Raw genomic sequence first — 21,980 nt, 5'->3', positions numbered from 1 at the left:
TTGCGGTTTGTTTTTGTAACTACTAGAACACGCCGCGTGTTGAGACGCTGGAGGCGGCAGCGCACGTGGTGATAAGATACGTCATCGCGTGGAGCGCTGTTACTGGCTGAGAAAAAATGATGGCCGCTGGCCAGTTCTTGGCGAGGAGAAGGGACAGCGCTGAAGAGAGGAGGGGTGGCGACAGCTGATGTGTTGCCCTGCCAACAGCTGATCCCGTAAACAAAGCGTACGAGGCGTATGCATTTCAAGTCCTGGCTTTATCTGTTCCGATTACTTACGATTAGCTGCAGCAAATACAGAACTACGACATATAGTACAATACACTAGACGTCAACGACACAAGTATTAAGAAAAGCTCAGAGTAAAAATACTCCACATGTACTGGTTTGCCAAATAGATGGCAATAGAAGACATTGAAGAATATTATTCGGAGTTAGCAGCCGCGGTACTGCCAACACCAAGTGTAATGGTTCCATTTGAAGCAAGTCAGTTGCGTGATGTCTAATGCGTGGCATTGCTTGCAAAACATAAAACATAATCATACATATGAAAATGAGCAAAAATACATGACAGGACTGGAAATTGACAATTGAGAATGGCTGGGAACTCCGTGGTGGCCAGGCACGTCTTGCTTCCAAGTCCCTGGAGAAAATGACTTAAACTAAGCTGCAATAGAACATAACATAAAACTCTAATTAGGCGTGATTAATCACGCGACCTCAACCCATAAGAGTGTCGATTCCGCAAAGGGTATCTACAACCCTGTGGAGGTAATCTCCTCCGTTTTTTCTTTCGTCTTTGTTCCACTTGAGGTGAAGGTGACACAGGCGGGTCGGGGGCTGCGACCTGTTGTGGTGACACAGCCCTACCGTGGTAAGGTTGCAGGTGGTCAAAGTGCACTATCAGCGTACGATCGGTTAATTGCAGTTCTGCATTGACTGGTGAGGTCAACCGTACAATCCGATACGGGCCTTCAAAGCGGGGAGAGAACTTTTTAGTTCGTCCCTTTTTGATTGCCGGGTTTCGTAGTAACACTAAATCACCTGTTTGATAAGTCGGTAAAACAGCATTTTTGTTCTGCCTGTGCAACTGTTTATTAGTAGCTTTGATATTATTCCTCTTTACCTTATACCAGATCGCTTTTAGCCGGCGGGCTAAACCTTTTACTTCCTTTATTTCTACACCTTGAGGTAATTTGTCTATTTCGAACAGCGAATTCATCGGCCGTCCAAACACAGCTTCGTAAGGGGTATACCCCGTGAATTCATGTATTCGGGTGTTGTATGCAGAAGAAATATACGGTACATATCTGTCCCAATCAGCGTGCGTTTTTGCAACATAATAGGATAACATTTTACAAATTGTACGGTGTACGCGTTCAACGCGACAGTTGGCCTTAGGATGGAAGGGAGTTGTACGCCATTTTTTGATTCTTAACAATTTACAGACTTGTACAAATAAAGCAGACATGAAATTGGTTCCTTGATCCATTAAAATGGCATCAGGACTTCCAAAAGGTAGTATCACACGATTTACAAACTCTCTCACCACAGTTTCAGCTGTCATGTCGGGGAGGGGAACCAAAATTAGATAACGTGAAAAGTGATCAATAACAGACAAAATGTATTTGTTACCTTGTTGCGACTGTGGAAAAGGACCTTGGAAATCTAAAGCAAGAATTTCGAAGGGTGAAGATGCCTGAGGAAGTGTTTGCAGCGGCACTCGCGGATGCCTATTTTGTGCTCGTTCTGCACACGGCAGGCAAGATCTTACATACCTGTCCACGTCACGTTGTCGGTATTGCCACCAATAACGTGTCGCAATTCGAGCGTTCGTAGCACGTTTTCCGCTGTGACATGCTTGGATTGGATCATGGCATTGCCGTATTATACGTTGCTGCAAGCATTCGGGTATTACCAATCGATTTCCATGGGGAGTTCTTCGATACAAAAGGTCGTCTATTACTTCAAATTCTGGCAAGGTGGCGTATTTTTGACATTGAACGTCCACCTGCTGTGCTTCTGTTAACTCTTCAATTGATACCTCATCTGATTGAATGACACGCACCTTTCTACTTAACGCATCAGCATTTTGATGCAACTGACCAGGCTTGTGCCGAACTTCAAAATCATATTCTGACAGTTTCATGGCCCAGCGCATAAGTTTGCTGCTAGGGTCTTTAAGATTCAATAACCACTGCAGAGCAGAGTGATCGGTAAGAACTGTAAACTTGCGACCATAAAGGTAACATCTAAAATAATTAATTCCAAAAAGAAGGGCAAGCAATTCCTTTTCTGTAGTACTGTAATTAGTTACTGCTTTATTCAGTTGACGAGAGGCATACCCAATGGGTTTTTCCTCACCATCTTGCACTTGGCTTAGGACACATCCTACAGCAAAATCAGATGTGTCACAAGATAAAATAAAAGGTTCAGCGAAGTCTGGGTAAACAAGTAGAGGTGAACTAGTTAAAATAGTTTTCACTGTTCGAAAGGCGGTCGAACATTCATCCGTCCAAACAAAAGGAGTATCCTTTTTCAACAATTTAGTAAGTGGTTTGGTAATAGTAGCATAATCTTTAACAAAACGGCGGTAATAATTTGCAAGGCCAAGGAAGGATTGTAATTCCTTTAAATTTGTTGGAACAGGAAAAGTGTCTACTGCTTCAGTTAATCGTGGATCTGGTTTGACTCTGCTGGAACTGATGACGACCTAAATACTGCACTTGTGATTGAGCAAAAGAACATTTTTCTAATTTTAAGCTTAAATTAGCATTTTGCAAGCGCAACAGCACACTGCGTAGATGTTCAGCATGTTCAGCAATGGATTTTGAAAATATAATTATATCATCAAGATACACAAGGCACATAGTAGGTTTCAACCCACATAATAGCAGATCTGCAAATCACTGAAAGGTTGCTGGTGCGTTGCGAAGCCCGAAAGGCATCCTTAAGAATTCATATAAGCCACCAGGAACTACAAAAGCTGTCTTAGCTCGATCTTGAGGAGCAATTGGAATTTGATGATACCCACTGCGCATGTCTAATGTTGTGAAGTACCGGCAATTGCCCAGACGATCGAGTGTTTCATCGATCTGGGGTAATGGATAATGATCTGGAGTAGTAACTTTATTTACTGCTCGCATGTCTACACAGAGGTGATAGGATTTTTCTCCGTCTATAGATTTCTTTGGAACGACTACAATTGGGCTAGACCACGCACTAGAAGAGGGTTGTATTATTCCTGCTTCTAGTTGCTGTTGTACAGTTTCCTCTACCACTGACTGAAGATGGTAGGGAATTCGGTACCCTTTTTGAGCTATTGGCCTAGCATTTCCGGTTGGAATCTCATGTTGGATTAGATCTGTTGCTGGTAAATATTTTCTGTCTTGAAACAACCATGAATACTCATTCAATACTTCATTTATTAGCTTTTGTTCATGCAATGGAAGGTGGCTAAGCTTAGCTTTAAACTTATCTGTCAGATGTGACGTGATTGTCAAAAGGTGTTGAGAGGCGGCAGCAGCCTTTTTCTTTTTCAGAGAAGGGGTTCTCTTTGACAACTCATCTTCTGTGATAACCTGTAAGCTGGCTAATACTGTACCACGCTGTATTAAAGCTTGCTTGTGACTAAAATTGTCTAAACACACGGGTACGCAATTTTCTTTCTGAACTTGCTGTGCTTTGCACAGGCTATGTTTTACGTGGACCTGCATCTGGTCAAGAGTTTCATTCTGGCAGAGTGGATCTACCAAGAAATGAACCTCTTCGGATTCACGTATCCTGACAGGCATCCAAAGGATCTTTCCTGTGCCTTCTGGTATCTCCACGGGATTATCGGCTTTTAGCATCGTTACGGGAGACTCCGAAACTTGGGAAACGGATCCTTTTTTCCCAGCTCCGCTCGCCCGCAACGTGCAGTCACGTCCAAAACGGTGCACGTTGTCGCCGAATTGGACGGTATTTAACCTATAGTCAATAACCCCCTGGAAATGACGCAGAAAGTCACTTCCCAGGATGATGTCGTAATCCGTGCGCCTGTTCCGTACAACCTCCATCGTAAAAGCATATTCTGTGGAGTCCAACATGAACTCAACGCAACAGCTGCCATCAGGTTTCACTATGCTGGGACCAATACCACTGATATGGTACTGTGGCGGTTGCAATGTTCTTTTATCTCTCTTCGATAAAAATGCCAAGCTGATCTGTGCGCCTGTGTCAATTAGCATGCGTATTGGTTTGTGGCCTCTAACACCATCGACAACCACGCTTGCCACCTGTGTGATTCCCTTATAAGCTAGGGGGGTCACTATTTTTAACGGGGGCAGGGAGGGGTGGCACTTCCTGCCCCCTGGCCGTTTCCCGAATTCTGTGGTTGGTTTGCATTTCGCCTGGAATTTGCAGGCGGTTGTAGCCTACTATTTGGACAATGCACGCTTTGGTGACCCATGTTCCTGCACTGATGACAATATGGCACGCGACATTGCTGTGCCACATGTCATTGTCTATTACAGTGCCCACACTTAGTATTGTTCGAAAAGACACGTCGGGGCTCGCTTTGCCGCGCGGAGACGGCCACAAATCGGTTCGCCTCCTCTCTTAAAAGTGCTAATCGCACGGCTTCGTGTAAGGTGCGGGGGGAAGCTACCTTGATTTCGCCCACTATTTGAGGGTTTATGCCACGAATAAACACGTCTATTGCATGACATTCTGATTCTTCCAACAGAACCTCGTTACGAGCAGAACTGGCACTTAGTGCGTACGTGTGGCATGCGACGCTTCGAATCCTGTCCGCGAATGCTTCTAAATCTTCACCCGTTTTTTGCTTAAGGGTGGAAAGCAAGTCGCGATAGTAACTAGTACCACGTTTGTCTGTATATCTTTCTATCAACCCTGTTGCAAGGGACTGGAAGGTAGGGGAATTTTTCAAGCTCTCGACCGACTGCACGTAGTTCCGCGCTTCACCGGTGAGTTTCATTTTCATCACATTTAAGAGAAATTCATCTGGCCAACTGCAAAGCTTTCTGATGTCCTGGATATTCTGGACAAGCGTTTGAATATCCTCGTGCGGCTTTCCAGCGAACGCCGGAATAAACACTACTGCTGGGAAGCTCTGCAGCAAAGGTGATTCTGCACTAGTGAGTGGTGGAATCACCTGCTTCGGCTGTTCTTCAACTAGCACTGGCTTAGCAACATTAGATTGCAGAGAAGCCATTTTAAGATCATCTAACTGTTGCTTAAGCTCCACGTTAGTTAGAATTAATTGATTTAACTGCGACTGCAGTGCCAAGAGGGGATCTTCATCCGCTCCGGCTGCTCCTGCCTCCGATTGCTGCCTGGTGATCGGCATGTTACAATAATATGGGCATCTACACCACCGTAGCGTCGCGAGCGACTTATACTATTTGGTGGCGTGCAGCCGACGGACGGCGGCGGTGTCAATGAGTGGCGGCAGGCGCGTTGATCACGTGTGGGCGCAGCAGGCGGCGGGCGAGACAGCACGGACAGCTGCGACGGCGGGGCGGCGCGAGGGCTGCACCCCGGACCCTGGCGCCGGCGGTGACCCGTGGCAGCTACGGATAGCGGCGGCGGTGGCGGCGAGCGTGACTGCATCGCGGACCCTCCTCGGCTCGCGTCCGGTGGCGAACTGCGTCACGCTTGTGGCGCGCTAGTGCGCGGCCACGCACATTCTGCAACGCATGGCGCGCTGCAGCCTCGCCACGTTCGGACTAGTTTCCATTACTTACTCATCCTCGGCCCCTCATACTCAACTGATGAGTTGATTTTACAACCGTAAGGTGGGTCGCATCCGCACTTCTGACACCATTTGTTCGTCAGGATAGAAGTCAGGAGCGGAGGGCGTTGTAAAAAGAAAATTAATTGAGTGGAATGGACCCAGTTTATTCTTGTAATGATGGTACAGTGGTGCCTACGTAGGGCTGAGCAGCCCCAAGAGGGGTTGCCGTCTGCTCATCAGAGAGGCAGAGGCTAGAGGAGCGACTACTCGGGGCCGAGGTCAGAAGCCAAAAGAGCGCGGAGCTGTTTCCAAGCCGCCCTCGCCGCTCCCGGCCGCGTCCCCACGTGATCACACGATTAGTCTCTGATTGGAGGATTGATTCTGCCAACGCGCCTTGCTAGTAGCGTACCCCCGTCAGCGCAACCAACCCGTGGGACTTGAGTCTGACCGAGGAGCACGTGGCAGGAATGTGCCGAACATGGTCTTCCGGCCAGCACCTTCCACCACAGTATGCCCAAGCCGGCTACGGCCGAACATTATGCATTGAAAATTTATTTAAATAAAATTTTGTCGGCAATGATCCGTCTTGGGGGGGTCTCTTCTTTGCACATTTCATTGGGAGAATTTTTAACAGGCCAGCCTCACTATGAGTCCAAATTGTAAAGATGTCATCACTGTATCTGAACCAAACCAATGGCTGAAGGCATGGGGACACCAGGAAAGCCTCCAAGAGACACATGAAAAGGGTTGCATAGGAAGAGCAATCCTGGTTCCCATGACTGTGCCGCTGATCTGTTTATATATCTACCCCTCAAAGGTAAAGTAGTTGGTTTAAGGGTTGGGGGTTGGAATGTCTGGTGGAGGAGACCAGACAGCGAGGTTATCGTTCTCATCGGATTACGGAAAGATGGGGAAGGAACTCGGCCATGCCCTTTCAAAGGAACCATCCTGGCATTTGCCTGGAGCGATTTAGGGAAATCACGGATAAACTAAATCAGTGTGGTCGGACATAGGATTGAGCCATCGTCCTCCTGAATGCAAGTCCAGTTGCTGTAAGGTTAAAGCTGATTAAGGTGAGTAGGAAGGGCATCATAGGATTGGTATCAGGTGGGTGCTGGTTGAGGAAATGTTCAGCAGCAGACAGACCATGCACTTGTTGGTATAAAAGGAGATGGAATCAATGGCAACAAGCAGGATGTGTGGCACAATGGGACAGGCACATATATTAGATGATCTAGGAAATGATTGGTGTTTTTAATATAGGAGCAAAGTCTTCATACTATTGGTTGCAATTGTTGATCAACTAAGGGAGATACACCTTTGGTAGGTGCTTTGTAGCCAGCAACATTGGGATGATCAGGGTGACTGGGTTGATTGATCTTGTGAAGAAGGTAAAAGGTGGAGGTGTGCATTTTCAGTTGGTTAAGAAATGCTATGGATTGAGTTCTTAGTCCTTATGAGGAGTCTGAAGTTTTAAGGAGTCGACTATAGGCCAGCTTGTATCAGAGGGATGTACTGAAGTGGAGGGGAGGCTTTGAATTGTGCAAGACTTAACATTATCATTGCCTAATGGCCAGTAGCCATTGTATTTTATTTTAAGAAGCTAAATGAATATTTTTCCAAACAGAGCTTGATCAAAACTGCATGTTCTTGTTGCTGATCATCTTTCAAATGAACCCTGCAAGACACAAACTGCATATATTTATGAAGATTGGTCATGATAATGGTAATAAAATATCGTCAAAACAACAATCTCACCATGATTTTTATTTCTGAGGAAATTCAGCAATCCCATTCCTTTGCCTATAGTTATTGTGTATAATATTAATATCATCCACAATGTTACAGGTTAGTATGATTACAGCTCCTTTCATGTAGTATTATAAGAAAAAACTATTTTGTCTATTTCACAAGATGATCAACGATCAAGAACAATTTTTTTCATTTGTCCCAGTGCCACGGCACAAAAAAAGTTTCTGGGTGAGACTTGAGAACATAAAAAATGCAACTTCCAATGTTTCAGATAGAAAAACACTGACCTCCAATGTCTCAGAGCAAACAAAAAAAATTTGAAGAGAAAATAGGCTATTCAGACCTGGAAAAATATTTTCCCAAAGTATTCCTGGTGTAAGGAGCAAGATGGTGAAGATGGGTCAAGAAACTCCTGATAAATTCAGTCAGTCACTTGATCTACTGAAACTGGGAGGAGATAATTGTGTGCATCCATTTCCATTTGAAATCGTTTACTTCACTGTCAAACATTTTCCATCTTGTTCATACAGAATGAGAAATCAATTAAAATAACATGTTGGGATGGCTTTGTGTTATTCAGTTTATATTGTTGACTGCTAAAGACCACATGGGCAGCTTGTTAATTAGACACTGTTCATTATTGGCAGCTTGTATAGACATGCTACCAAAAAGTTCCAAGGACAAAGATTAGGCAACTAGGACTTTTTTGCTAACCATTAGCAGCTATTGCTACTGTGGATTAGATTCGTTATAAAGTTCCCCATTTGGGCTAATGCTCAAATGGGAAACCATGGAGCTGGCCGGTGTGGCCGAGCGGTTCTAGGAGCTTCAGTCTTGAACCGCGCAACAGCCATGGTCGCAGGTTCAAATCCTGCCTCAGGCATGGATGTGTGTGATGTCTTTAGGTTAGTTAGGTTTAAGCAGTTCTAAGTTCTAGGGGACTGATGACAGATGTTAAGTCCCATAATGCTCAGAGCCATTTGAACCATTTCAAACCATGGAGTAATCGGGCGAAGTTAGATACATCTTGGTGGTTAACAATAAAGAATTTACGTAATGACAATGAGAGTATTATGTAACAGACATACTGCTACTCATCATATAGTAGAGATGTTGCATCGTAGACAGGCACAACAAAAAAACTTCTAGAAAAGTAAGGTTTTGAGGCAAAGGCCTTTTACTGAAGTCAACAACACAAATGCACAGTTGGGAACACACAAACACACAAACACGCATGTTTGCGCCTGCGCCCACACACACACACACACACACACACACACACACACACACACACACACACACAGGCACATGAATGCACACAAACATGAACACACAACTGTCACACACCTGACCACTCTCTCTCGCTAGGAGGACAGACTGCGATCAACTGTGCATGAAGGGAGAAACAATCTGGGTGGTGTGGGCTAGGAATAGGATGCATAAGAAGATGGGGGGTGGCATAGCAGGGTAGGGCTGGGGTATGGTCAAGTGTTGCTTTTGGCAGCATACATGAATGTGATGTGGAGAGTGTAGGGCACCTAGTTGCATTCCAAAGGTTAGATGGAGAGTGGAGTGGGGGAGGGGAGGCTGGAGCAGACAAGTAAACAACTAAAAAAATGGTTCTGAGCACTATGAGACTTAACATCTATGGTCATCAGGCCCCTAGAACTTAGAACTACTTAAACCTAACTAACCTAAGGACATCACACAACACACAGTCATCACGAGGCAGAGAAAATCCCTGACCCCACCAGGAATCGAACCCGGGAGGAAACAAGTAAAAACATGAGGAATAAAAGACTGTGTGTCCTGATCTTATAAACCTACCTGCTGAGGAAGGCTCCCCCACTGTTGTTCTGAACCACAAGAATAACGTTTTATGTGTCCGCCAGCTGTCAGATTCGTCCATCAACAAACCCTGACATAGTGGCCCCATTGAACCAAACAGGATTTCTAGTCTCTCTTCAAATCCTTAGGCACATCCCAGAACCTCTCCTCTGAGCCCCCCCCCCCCCCCCCCTTGCCCCTCTCTCTCCCTCTCTCTCTCTCTCTCTCTCTCTCTCTCTCTCTCTCTCTCTCTCTCTCTCTCTCTCTCTTTCCTCCCCCACACTTACCACTCCCCATTCCCCTACCTTCTAAATGCTTCATAAATTCAATACACCCAACCATCCATTGTGGCCAGATGCTGTGCCCCCACTGTTAGAGTCTCTGTTTTCATAGACAAACACCTTCTGCCTATTACCTGCAACCTTCCCTTCTATATAGAAGACACCAACTCTCCACAGTTGCTGTTTCTTTACCACACGATGCTCTGCCCATTACTATCGATGCCATTTCCTTTACACTAACATCCCTAATACCTTTTGCTTTGTCATTATTGAACACTACCTTTCCTGACATCCAATGGATTCCAGACCTACAACCTCTTTTCTGGTCACCACAACTGACTATATCCTAACCCATCATTACTTTACCTTTGAAAGCATCACCAACAAACAAATTTGAAGTATGGCAATGGGCACCCACATGGCACCATCCTATGCCTACCTATTCATATGCCATCTAGAGGAATCCTTCCTAACCACGCAGAATCCCACACCCCTGACCCAGTTCAAATTCACTGATGAGATCTTCGTAATCCGGTTTGAGGGTGATGACACCCTATCCACATTCCCCAAAAACCACAAAGCCTTCTCCCTCATTTGCTTCACTGGGTTCTCCTCAACCCAACAAGTCATCTTCCTCTATGTTGACATCAGTAACTCCATCCATATGTAACCTACCAACCACCAGCAACATGTCCACTTTGACAGCTCCTACCAATTCCATATTAACAAGTCCCTTCTAAATAGCCTAGCCACCTGCAGCTTATCACATCCATAGTGACAAGCAGTCCCTCTCAAACTACACCCAGGGTCTAACTGAAGCCTTCACAGACCAAAACTGTACTGAAACAGATCTTCCGTGTCTTATCTCTCAAATCACCCACCACCTCCCAAAGTCCCACCATCTGTCCTGAAAGGAGCATTTCCCTCATAACTCAGTAGCACCCAGGATAGGAACAACTGAATCTGATTCTACATCAGGGTTTCAAGCAACTCTAGTTGTGGCTTGAAATGAGTAGTGTCCTATCCACTATCCTTTTCACCCTCCCATGGTAGTGTTCCACCATCCACTGAACCTACACAATATCCTTGTCCATCACTACTCCACCCCTGCTCCCAACCCCTTGCCTCAAAATTCATATCCATCTAATAGACCTGCATGAAAGTCCTGTCATACATACCCTCCCACCTCCATCTACTCCAGTCCAGTCACAAACATCACTTATCCTATCAAAAGCTGGACTACCTATGAAAGCAGTCATGTGATCTTCATGGTAAGCTGCAACAGCTGTGCTATGTTCCACATGGGCATGACAACCAACAAGCTCTCTGTCCACATGAATGGCCACTGAATAATTTTGGTCAGGATACAGTTGGACCGCCAAATCAATGAACATTCTGAGGAACACAACATTCTTCACTTCAAAGCCTGTGTCATCAGGATCCTTCCTACCAACACCAGTTTTCTAAATTCCCCAGATGGGACCTCTCACTGCAATATATCCTATATTCCTGTACTCTCTTGTACTCAACCATTGATAGTCACAGTCCTTCACCCATCCCCTTCTCTGCTCCCACTCAAGCAGTACACAGCCTTCTATTCCACTAGTGGACCTACAGTCTCTTGCCTTCTCAACCTTTTCCAATACCCCCCCCTCCCAAAATCGGTCTAACTTCTGACCGAACCCATCTGCCTAGACTCTCCCCACCATGACCATGTATGGTCCCAGAACCAGTACTTTATGATCCCCGCCTCTTCCCTGCTATCCATTCTCCTCCTGTACCAACTTCCTCCTTACCCTTAACATCCGCATTTCTTGTCCCACCAGGCTCAGTTGCTCATAGTGTGACCTCGGTGGCCAGAGACAGTGGTCTCGTGTGTGTGAGTCATGATAGTGAGAATGTGTGTGTGTGTGTGTGTGTGTGTGTGTGTGTGTATTATCATCTTCAGAAGGAAGGTCTTTCAGTTAACAGTTTACGTGCTCAGCAGTCTTTCTATTGTGCTTATCTGCAACTCAACATCTCCACTATTTGGTGTGTAGCAATGAATCTCTTTCATAATATTGTCATTATTCCATACTGGAGTATCCACTGTTTGATATTGTAAGATGTACATAACAACCACAAATTTAATATTTTGTAATATTGTAATATTTGGAGGTGATATGTCTGTTACCATAGTAGTCTTCATATGTTACTTGTATAAGTCACATTCTGTACATTGTTTTGGACAGGTGGTTTGCATAGCATGCTTTGATGTACAAATACTTATGATCTAGGATACATAAAACTTTTCAGTCCATACTTTTTGCAAAAGTTTGTTGTGTGGAGGTCTGGGTACCACACCGACATTTCAACAAAAACAGAAACAATGAACTGGACCTCTTAGCAACAAATAATTCTGAGCTACTAACAACCATCAAAACAGATACAGCAATTAGCAAACACAGCAAGACTGAATATTGTAACCGACAAATTCTCCACAAATAAACAAAAAATATAGCTATCCAAGAAAGCAGATAAAAATTCACTTGACACCTTGCTGAGAGACAATCTCCAGTCTTTCAAAATTAAAAATTTAACTGAAGACCAGATGTGGCTTGAATTCAAAGAAATGATATTGGCAGCAATTGAGAGATTTAAGCTAAATAAATTAACAAAACATGGAGCTGATTCTCCTTGGTAAACACAATGCATCAGAACACTGTTGCAGAAACAATGAAGACAAGATGCCAAATTCAAATGGATGCAAAATCTCCAACACTGACAATTTTTTAAAGAAGCTTGAAATTTTGCATGGACTTCAACACAAGATGCTTATAGTAGTTTCCACACTGAAAGTTTGTCTTGAAACCTGGCAGAAAATCCAAAGAGTTTGTGGTTGTATGTCAAGTATGCTAACAGCAACACAAAATTAATGCCTCCTCTATGCAATAGCAATGGAAATCAAGAACAGCTGCCAACATGAGTAACATAGAAAAAGATATCCTCAGAGTAGTGAAGCACCATAAATCACTTAACAAAAGCAAGTCTTCCAGTCCACACTGTAGGTTCATTTCAGAGTTTGCTGGTACTTTAGTTCCTTACTTAGCAATCATATACAACCATTTGCTTGATGAAAGATCTGTACACAAAGACTGAAAAGCTGCACAGGCCACACCAATATTCAAGAAAGGTAGTAGGAGTATTCCACTGAATTACAGGCTGACATCATTAACATCCACATGCAGTAGGATTTTGGAACATATATTGTGTTCAAAATTATCGATTACCTCAAAGAGAATGGTCTATTGACACTCAGTCAACACAGATTTAGAAAACATCGCACTTGTGAAACACAATTAGTTCTTTACTCACATAAATTGCTGAGTGCTATTGAAAAGGGATTTCAAATAGATTCTGTGTCTCTAGATTTCCAGAAAGCTTTTGACATTGTACCACACAAGCAGCTTGTAGAGGAATTGCACAATTATGGAATATCATCACAGTTATGTAACTGGATTTGTGATTTCCTGTCAGACAGGTCCCAGTTGATAGTAATTGATGGAAAATCATCGACTTAAACAGATGTGATTTCTGGCATTCCCCAAGGTGGTGTTGTAGGCACTTTGCTGTTCCATGTCTACATAAACAATTCAGGAGACAATCTGAGCAGCTGTTTTAGGTTGTTTGCAGATGATTCTGTCATTTATTGACTAGTAAAGTCATAAGCAGATTAAACCAAATTGCAGAATGATTTAGAAAATGGTAGAAAAATTGTCAATTGACACTAAATAACAAAAAGTGTAAGATCATCCACATGAGTACTAAAAAGAAGCCATTAAACTTCAGTTACATGATAAATCAGTCAAATCTAAAGTCTGTAAATTCTGCTAAATATCCAGGAAATACAATTATGAACAACTTAAATTGGAAGGAACACTGGGAAAATGATGTGAGAAAGGTTAACCAAAGACTACATTTTATTGGAAAGGCACTTACAAAACGTAACAGATCTACTGAAGAGACTGTCTACACTACACTTCTCCATCCTCTTTTAGAATACTGCAGTGTGTAGTGGGATCCTTACTACATAGGACTGCTGGAGTGCATGAAGGAAGTTCAAAGAAGGGCAGCAACTTTTGTATTATTGCGAAATACGGGAGAGGATGTCACTGAAATGATACAGGATTTAGGGTGGACATCATTAAAACAAACCCATTTTTTATTACAGCAGAATCTTCTCATGAAATTTCAATCAACAATTTTCTCCTCCAATCATGAAAATATTTTTTTGATGCTGACCTACATAGGGAGAAATGATGGTTGTAATAAGATAAGGTAAATCAGAGCACACAGGGGACGATATCAGATTTAGTCTTTTCCGTGCACTGTATGAGATTGGATTTGGGAGAGGTGCAATTACATAATTGACTATTATATAATAGCAAATTTTCCATAGGTTGCCATTACACCATCACTTGAAACTTGAAATTCACTGGCCAATTGGTTAATGCCCATATAGCACAGTCAAAGAATGTCCATGGTACATTCCGCAAAATACACACTAGCTTTGCTTCAGTGGCAACAATAGAGTCTTTGTGGGCCAATTGTCAAGCTGCATTTATGAGCTATCAGCTGTCATTTGAATCAGTTCATGCACAATTACTGTATACCCTTCTTCATAAACTGTACTCGCATTCTCATTTTTGCATTGAAAAATCAACAACATTTGCTCTTTATGTTTGTTGTTCCACATATTTAGATAAACCTCTCTCATAAAAGGTTCCATAAAAAATAACTGAACGGTACCAACCTGAATCCTCAGGAATTCTGTTCAACGAGCTGATGTGTGTAGCAAGTAGCTAAATCTTAGTCAATGGAAAATATATTAAGTAACACACCAAAATCAATATTTAGAAACTCAATATGTGGCTCTGAAGAAAGATCAAACTTAAGACTGCAGACCACATCACACCAACATCTATGACAAATCCCACCTGTACCAAGCTTTGTGCAGCTTTAAACACAAGATAGACCACCTTCTAAACCAATAATTATCATCATTCAAATGTATTCCATATTAGAGTCACTTGTTGCATTCATTAATTAGCTTTATGTTTTTAGATTACCATAAGGCTTTTGACACCATTACTCACACACAACTTCTAATCAAATTTTGTGCCTATCGAGTTTGTTCATGCTAATTGATGGAAAATCATCAAGTAAACTAGAAGCAATGTCTGTCTTCCACTGAGGAAATGTTATATGCCCTCTGGTGATTCTGATCTACGTAATAGATTTAGGAGATGATCTCAAAAGGTCTCTTATATTGTTTGCACATGATGTTGTCATTTAATGTCCTGAAAGGTCATCAGATGATCAAAACTTATTGCAAAATTATTTAGACAAAATACCTGCATGTTGCTGAAAGAGCCATCTGACTATAAACAGTGAAAAGTGTGAAGTCACCAACATTAGTACTAAAAGGAATCTGCTACACTTTCGTTGCATGACAAATCACACAAATCTAAACGCTGTCAATTTAACTACATACTTAGGGATTACTATAACCAACAGCTTAAATTGGAATGATTTTTTTTGTCATGGTCGGTATGTGGTAAGTGGTTATGGGACCAAACTGCTGAGGTCATCGGTCCCTAGGCTTACACACTACTTAGTATAACTTAAACTACCTAATCAACAGGTCTACTACAGAAACTGGTTATACTACATTTGTCCTCCTTCTTCAGGAGTACTGGTGTGCAGTGTGGGATATGCATCATATCGATCTGAGGGCGGACATGGAACAAGTTCAAATAAGGGAAGCACATTTTGTATTATCACAAAATAGAGGAGAGGGTGCCATGGGAGATGATATGTGAATTAGAGTGTCAATCATTAAAACAAAGGCCTTTCCAATTGCGGCAGGATCTCGTCATGCAATTTCAATAATTAATCTTCTCCTCAGAGTGTGAAAATATTTTGTTTCTGCCCACCTACATAGGGAGGAATGATCATCACAATAAATTAAGAGAAATCAGAGCTCATACGAAAATATGTAAGTGTTCATGTTACATGTGTGTTGTTGGTGAGTGGAACAGTAGAGAAATAATTTGAAAGTGGTTTGATGAACCCTCTGTGAATTCCAGACTACCCATGTAAAAAGACATAGATGTGGGAAAAGGTGATCTTAAGACTGGCAGATGGGAATCATTCGTCCTACATACATCACAGAATAATACTTATCTACTACAGACAAAAGTACATAAAAATTCTTGTTGACCTGTGTTCCTAAAATTATGCACACTAATTCCACCAAGAATAATATTTTCATAAAGCTTGATGAGGACAAAGTCCTTTAATTTGCTGATTAATTTGGTACCCTAATAAATATCCACCAGGATTTGGAATCCTTAGAATCACAAAAGGTCCCGTACACAAAAGCTGCCACATTTTGTTCCTTTTGTTCAAGAGGTGGGTGGTTTCTTAATGATACTTTCTTGTTCACTTGATACCTTAGTATTTTTATAATTGTCTTGTCACCATTGTGCTTTCAACTAAATGCTTTGACTATCAAGCTGGTCAAAGCTTTCTGAACCTTTTATTTTCACTTATCTTCATCATTTGGAACCTGTGGAATCTGGTCCACACATTCATCCATTCTTTACCCTCCTGCCAAACAGTAGCTCTGCTTAAGTGTAGTGTGTTGACAAAAGAGTCGAGTAGTTCACTATATCACCAAACAGTTTTATGTAGTCAATCCCCAGCGTCTGTAGATGGTGACAATACGTCCTTATGAACTATTAACTTCTCGAAACATCCTTCTAATTTCTTTATGTAGTTCTTTCCACTGAGACCATGGGATAAGATAGAAACTGTTGTACAAGGCTTTGTGTGGAAATTCATCAAGGTGATATGTATTTCCTTTGTATTATTCCAGGTTTTTTCTTTCAATTACCTCCCCATATTGATTCAAGAGGTTTACTATTGGTGTCTCTGAATGCCAGTGAGGGTCTCTGGCTCTTCTACTTTCTGTTATATTTGTGACATGACTTCAAGTCATTTATTCAATAGGCTCAGAAAATTTCTTGTCCTGCAATGTTCCTTTACAATGAATTTGATCAATACTGACTGTGGGTACTGTCCTTCCACACCAGCACAACTTAAGCTCATTCACTGTTAGAAAGGAAACCTTACCCATAGAGAAGTCAATCTTGTGTCCACAAAGATAAACTTATGGCTCATAAGGCAGTCAACAATAAGCCTTCAACTAGTAGAATTGTGCATGGTATTGCAATAGTTTTACTAGCATTCCTATCATTCTAATATTTCTGGATCACATTTCAATGGCTCCAGTTGTCTTGCAGTTCTGTACAGGAATGACTTGCAACTTGGTTTTTGTGAATACTTTATTGAAAGAACTGCTTGACATCACACTGCCAAATGCTCCTGTGTCTAGAACAATAGTTACTGAAACATCCTCAATACTGACTCAAATTACAGATTGTAGTATCAATGGGTATTCCTGGTTGCTGTGATTCATATCAGAGCAGAGTTGCTCCATCATATTGGTACCTTTAATGTAATTAACATAATGAAGCTTAGTTCATGTCTAACTCACTGTGGCTCAAGGTGGTTGGAGATTGTTTCCAGGTGTTGTACAGTTGTATGACTGCTGTCATCAATAATTTTGGTAATCACTGGTGATTGTGACCCCCAGCCATAATCTAACGGTGTATTCAGTTGTTTGTTACTGCAATATATATTATTATTAAACGCATACCCAGAATTGTATCTCCATTCACAGTTCATTCAATTTGTACTGCAAGGATTCCCATGACCATCTCCTTTGCTGTGTTTCTGATAACTGTTCAGTTCGGTATTCTTTGGAGGACACCAGCTTATGGTATATGCAGTTGTCCTCTACTACAGCCATTGCTTGTACTAGGACTCCGTGAGTAATAACCTCTAGGTCCTGGTTGCGACTTAATGTCTCCTTCAGTTACGTCCATAGAACCCAATACAGGCATAAATTCATTCCAACTGGATTCTGACACAGTGATATGTTTCTCTCCATTTTCAATAGACAGGGTTGCCTTTAAGATTGTTGAAACATCTCTATGAGAAATGGATTGACCCCAGTAGCATGCCTCACTAAGTTCTTTTTCAAAACACCGGTGCAAGCCCCCATTTTGAAAAGAGAAAAGCTCTGAGTAAAAACACTCTTCTGTAGTATTACCGGCACATACCTGGGCCACAATTTGACAAGAAATGCATTTTCAAAATCCTCATGCATTGAGGTGTCAGACGTCATGGGATACCTCCTAATATTGTGTTGGATGCCCTTTTGCCTGCTGTAGTGCATCAACTGAACATGGCCTGGACTTAACAAGTCACTGGAAGTGCACTGTAGAAATATTGAGCCACTACTGCCTCTATAGCCATCCGTAAATGAGGAAGTTTACCAAAGCAGGATTTAGTGCACAAATTGACCTCTCTGTGACACTACATAAATTTTGATGGGACTCAAGTTTTACAATTTTTGTGGCCAAATCATTTGCTCAAGTTATCTAGAATGTTTTACAAATCAATTGTGAACAATTATGGCCTAGTGACTGTATAATGGTTACCATAAACAATTTCTCATGCTCTTTGAAATTTGCTTACCATTAGCACGTTCTATACAGGGAACTGGCAGAGATTTAATTATTGATTCAATCTCCCACTTGTCGGTATCACAGAGAAGTGTTTCAGACATCAATATTGGAAAAGTATTTTCCAAGAGAGTTATATCATTCCCTGTAAAAACTAAGTTCTTATTAAATGACAAGTAATGCTCAGAAAATGACAGTAAATACTGTACATATACAGGGTGGTCCATTGTTCGTGACTGGGGCAAATATCTCATGAAATAAGCGTCAAACAAAAAAAACTACAAAGAACAAAACTCATCTAGCTTGAAGGGGGAAACCAGATGGCGCTATGGTTGGCCCACTAGAGGGCACTGCCATAGGTCAAACGGATATCAACTGCGACGTTTTAAATAGGAACCCCCATTTTTTATTACATATTCGTGTAGTTCGTACAGAAATATGAATGTTTTAGTTGAACCACTTTTTCGCTCTGTGATAGATGGTGCTGTAATAGTCACAAACATGTGGCTCAAAATTTTAGACGAACAGTTGGCAGCAGATAGGTTCTTTAAATTTAAATACAGAACATAAGTATATTGGAACATTTTATTTTGGTTGCTCCGATGTGATACATGTACCTTTGTGAACTCATCATTTCTGAGAACGCATGCTGTTACAGCGTGATTACCTGTAAATACCACATTAATGTAATAAATGCTCAAAATGATGTTTGTCAACCTCAATGCATTTGGCAATACGCATGACGACATTCCTCTCAACAGCGAGTAGTTTGCCTTCTGTAATGTTCGCTCATGCATTGACAATGTGCTGACTCATGTTGTCAGGCATTGTTGGTGGATCACAATAGCAAATATCCTTCAGCTGTCCCCACGGAAAAAACCCAGGAATGTTAGATCCGGTGAACGTGCGGGCCATCGTATGGCGCTTCAACGAACAATCCACATGTCATGAAATATGCTATTCAATACCTCTTCAACCACATGTGAGCTATGTGCCTGACATCCATCATGCTGGAAGTACATTGCCACTCTATCATGCAGTGAAACATCTTGTAGTAACATTGGTAGAACATTACGTAGGAAATCAGCATTCTTTGCACCATTGAGATTGCCATTGATAAAATTGGAGCCAATTATCCTTCCTTCCACAATGCAAACAAGGTCGCTGATGTTCCACTTGTCAGAGGCATCGTGGATTTCCTGTTGCCCAATATTACATATTATGCCGGTTTACGTCGGTGAATGACACTTCGTCGCTAAATAGAATGCATGCAAAAAATCTGTCATCGGCCCGTAATTTCTCTTTTGCCCAGTGGCAAAACTGTACATGACATTCAAAGTTGTCGCCATGCAATTCCTGGTGCATAGAAATATGGTACAGGTGCAATCGATGTTGATGTAGCATTCTCAACACCGATGTTTTTGAGATTCCCGATTCTCACACGATTTGTCTGCTACTGATGTGTGGATTAGCCTTGACAGCAGCTAAAACACCTACTTGGGCATCATCATTTGTTGCAGGTTGTGGTTGACATTTCACATGTGGCTGAACACTTCCTGTTTCCTTAAATAACATAACTATCCGGCGAACGGTCCAGACACTTGGATGATGTCATCCAGGATACTGAGCAGCATACAAAGCACACGCCCTTTGGGCATTTTGATCACAATAGCCATACATAAACACGATATCGACCATTTCTGCAATTGATAAACGGTCCATTTCAACATGGGTAACGTATCACGAAGCAAATACCGTCTGCACTGGTGGAATGTTATATGATACCATGTACTTATACGTTTGTGACTATTACAGCGCCGTCTATCACAAAGCAAAAAAAGTTATTCAACTAAAACATTCATATTTCTTTATGTACTGCACAAATATGTAATAAAAAATGGGATTTCCTATTTAAAAAATCGCAGTTGATATCCGTTTGACCTATGGCAGCACCGTCTATCAGGCCAACCATAGTGACATCTGGTTTCCCCCTTCAAGCTAGATGATTTTCGTTCTTTATAGTTTTTAAATTCGATGCTTATTTTGTGAGATATTTGGCCCCGTCACTATCAATGGAATACCCTGTATATGACTTATCAGATATATTTTTACTACGAACTGACTTTATATCGTTGAACTTGTGCTTGTGAGCAGACAGTTCCTTCACAGCTGACCATATGTTCTTAATTTTATCCTGTGAAGTAGCTATTCTATTTGTGTACCACATACTCTTTCAATTCCTAATAACATTTTTAAACACCTTACATTAGTTTTTGTAATGGGCTACTGTAGCTTGATTGTGATTACTTCTAGCATTTTGATATAATTCTCATTTTGTTCTATGTGATATCCTTATTATTATTAGTTTTTGACAGACATTTGCTGAGCATAGCAAGCGATTTAAATAAAAACTCATTTTCTACAGGGAATGATATAACTCTCCTGGAAAATACTTTTCCAATATTCATGTCTGAAATACTTCTCTGTGATACTGACAAGGGGGAGACTGAATCAGTAATGAAATCACTGAAGAATAAGAACTCTCATGGATATAATGGATTGCCTAGGAGAATATTAAGGAACTGTGTTGCACATGTTAGCCTGTACTTAGCCATATTTGTAATATTTCCTTTAAGGATGGTCAGTTTCCTGGATGATTAAAGTACTCACTGGTAAAGCCACTTTATAAAAAGGGAGGAAGGAATAACATAGACAATTTTAGACATATTTTTATGCCATCAATGTTTGATAAAGTTATTGAGAAAGTAGTGTATGTAAGGACAATTGATCATATTATTTCACATCATTTGCTGTCAAATATAAAGTTCGGTTTTAGATGTGGTTTAACAACTGAAAATTCTATATTCTCTTTTCTCTGTGAGGTACTGGGTGGATTAAATAAAAGGTTCAGAACACTAGACATATTTTATGATTTAACTATGGCAATTGATTGTGTTGATCATAAAATACTCCAGAAGTTGAAATACTACAGAATAAGAGAGTAGTTGACAACTGGTTCACCTCTTACTTTCACAACAGACAGCAAAAGGTCATCATTCACATGTGTTGAGAATGGCTGTGATGTGGGGTCTCAGTGGGGTATGGTCAAATGGGGGGCACCCCAGGGATCAATGTTGGAGCCACACCAGTTCCTTATTTATTTAAAAGATATTCCCTCTAGTATTATGGGTAACTCTAAAATATTTCTGTCTGCTGATGAACCTAGCTTGGTAGTAAAGGATGTTGTGTGCAACACTGGCTCTGTTTCGAATAGTGCCGTTCATGACATACACTCAAGCCTTGTAAAAACAAAATTAATGTTAAATCACAGTAAAACTCATTTTTTACAGTTTCTAACACACAATTCAACAAAACCCAACGTTTCAATTCCACAAAATGGGCATTTGATTAGAGAAACTGAACAGTTCAAATTTCTTGGTGTTTAAACAGATAGTAAACTGTCATGGAAGGCCCACATTCAGGGTCTTGCCGAAGGACTTAATGCTGCCATTTTCACTATTCGAACCGTATCTGAGGTAAGTGATAGTTTGTCATGAAAAGTAGTCTACTTTGCTTATTTTCATTCACTTATGATGTATGGTATTATATTTTGGAGTAACTCTTCCCATTCTCAAAGAATGTTTTTAACTCAGAAACGAGCGGTCTGGGCAAAAAGTGGTGTAAGCTCATGAACCTCTGGGTATTCTGACATTGACCTTAGAATATATATGCTCTTTATTGTCATTTCTTG

The sequence above is a fragment of the Schistocerca nitens genome, chromosome 1, assembly GCF_023898315.1.
Source record: "Schistocerca nitens isolate TAMUIC-IGC-003100 chromosome 1, iqSchNite1.1, whole genome shotgun sequence".
In the NCBI taxonomy this organism is placed as follows: domain Eukaryota; kingdom Metazoa; phylum Arthropoda; class Insecta; order Orthoptera; family Acrididae; genus Schistocerca; species Schistocerca nitens.
The sequence above is the reverse complement of the archived record's forward strand: the minus strand, read 5'-3'. Positions refer to the sequence as shown.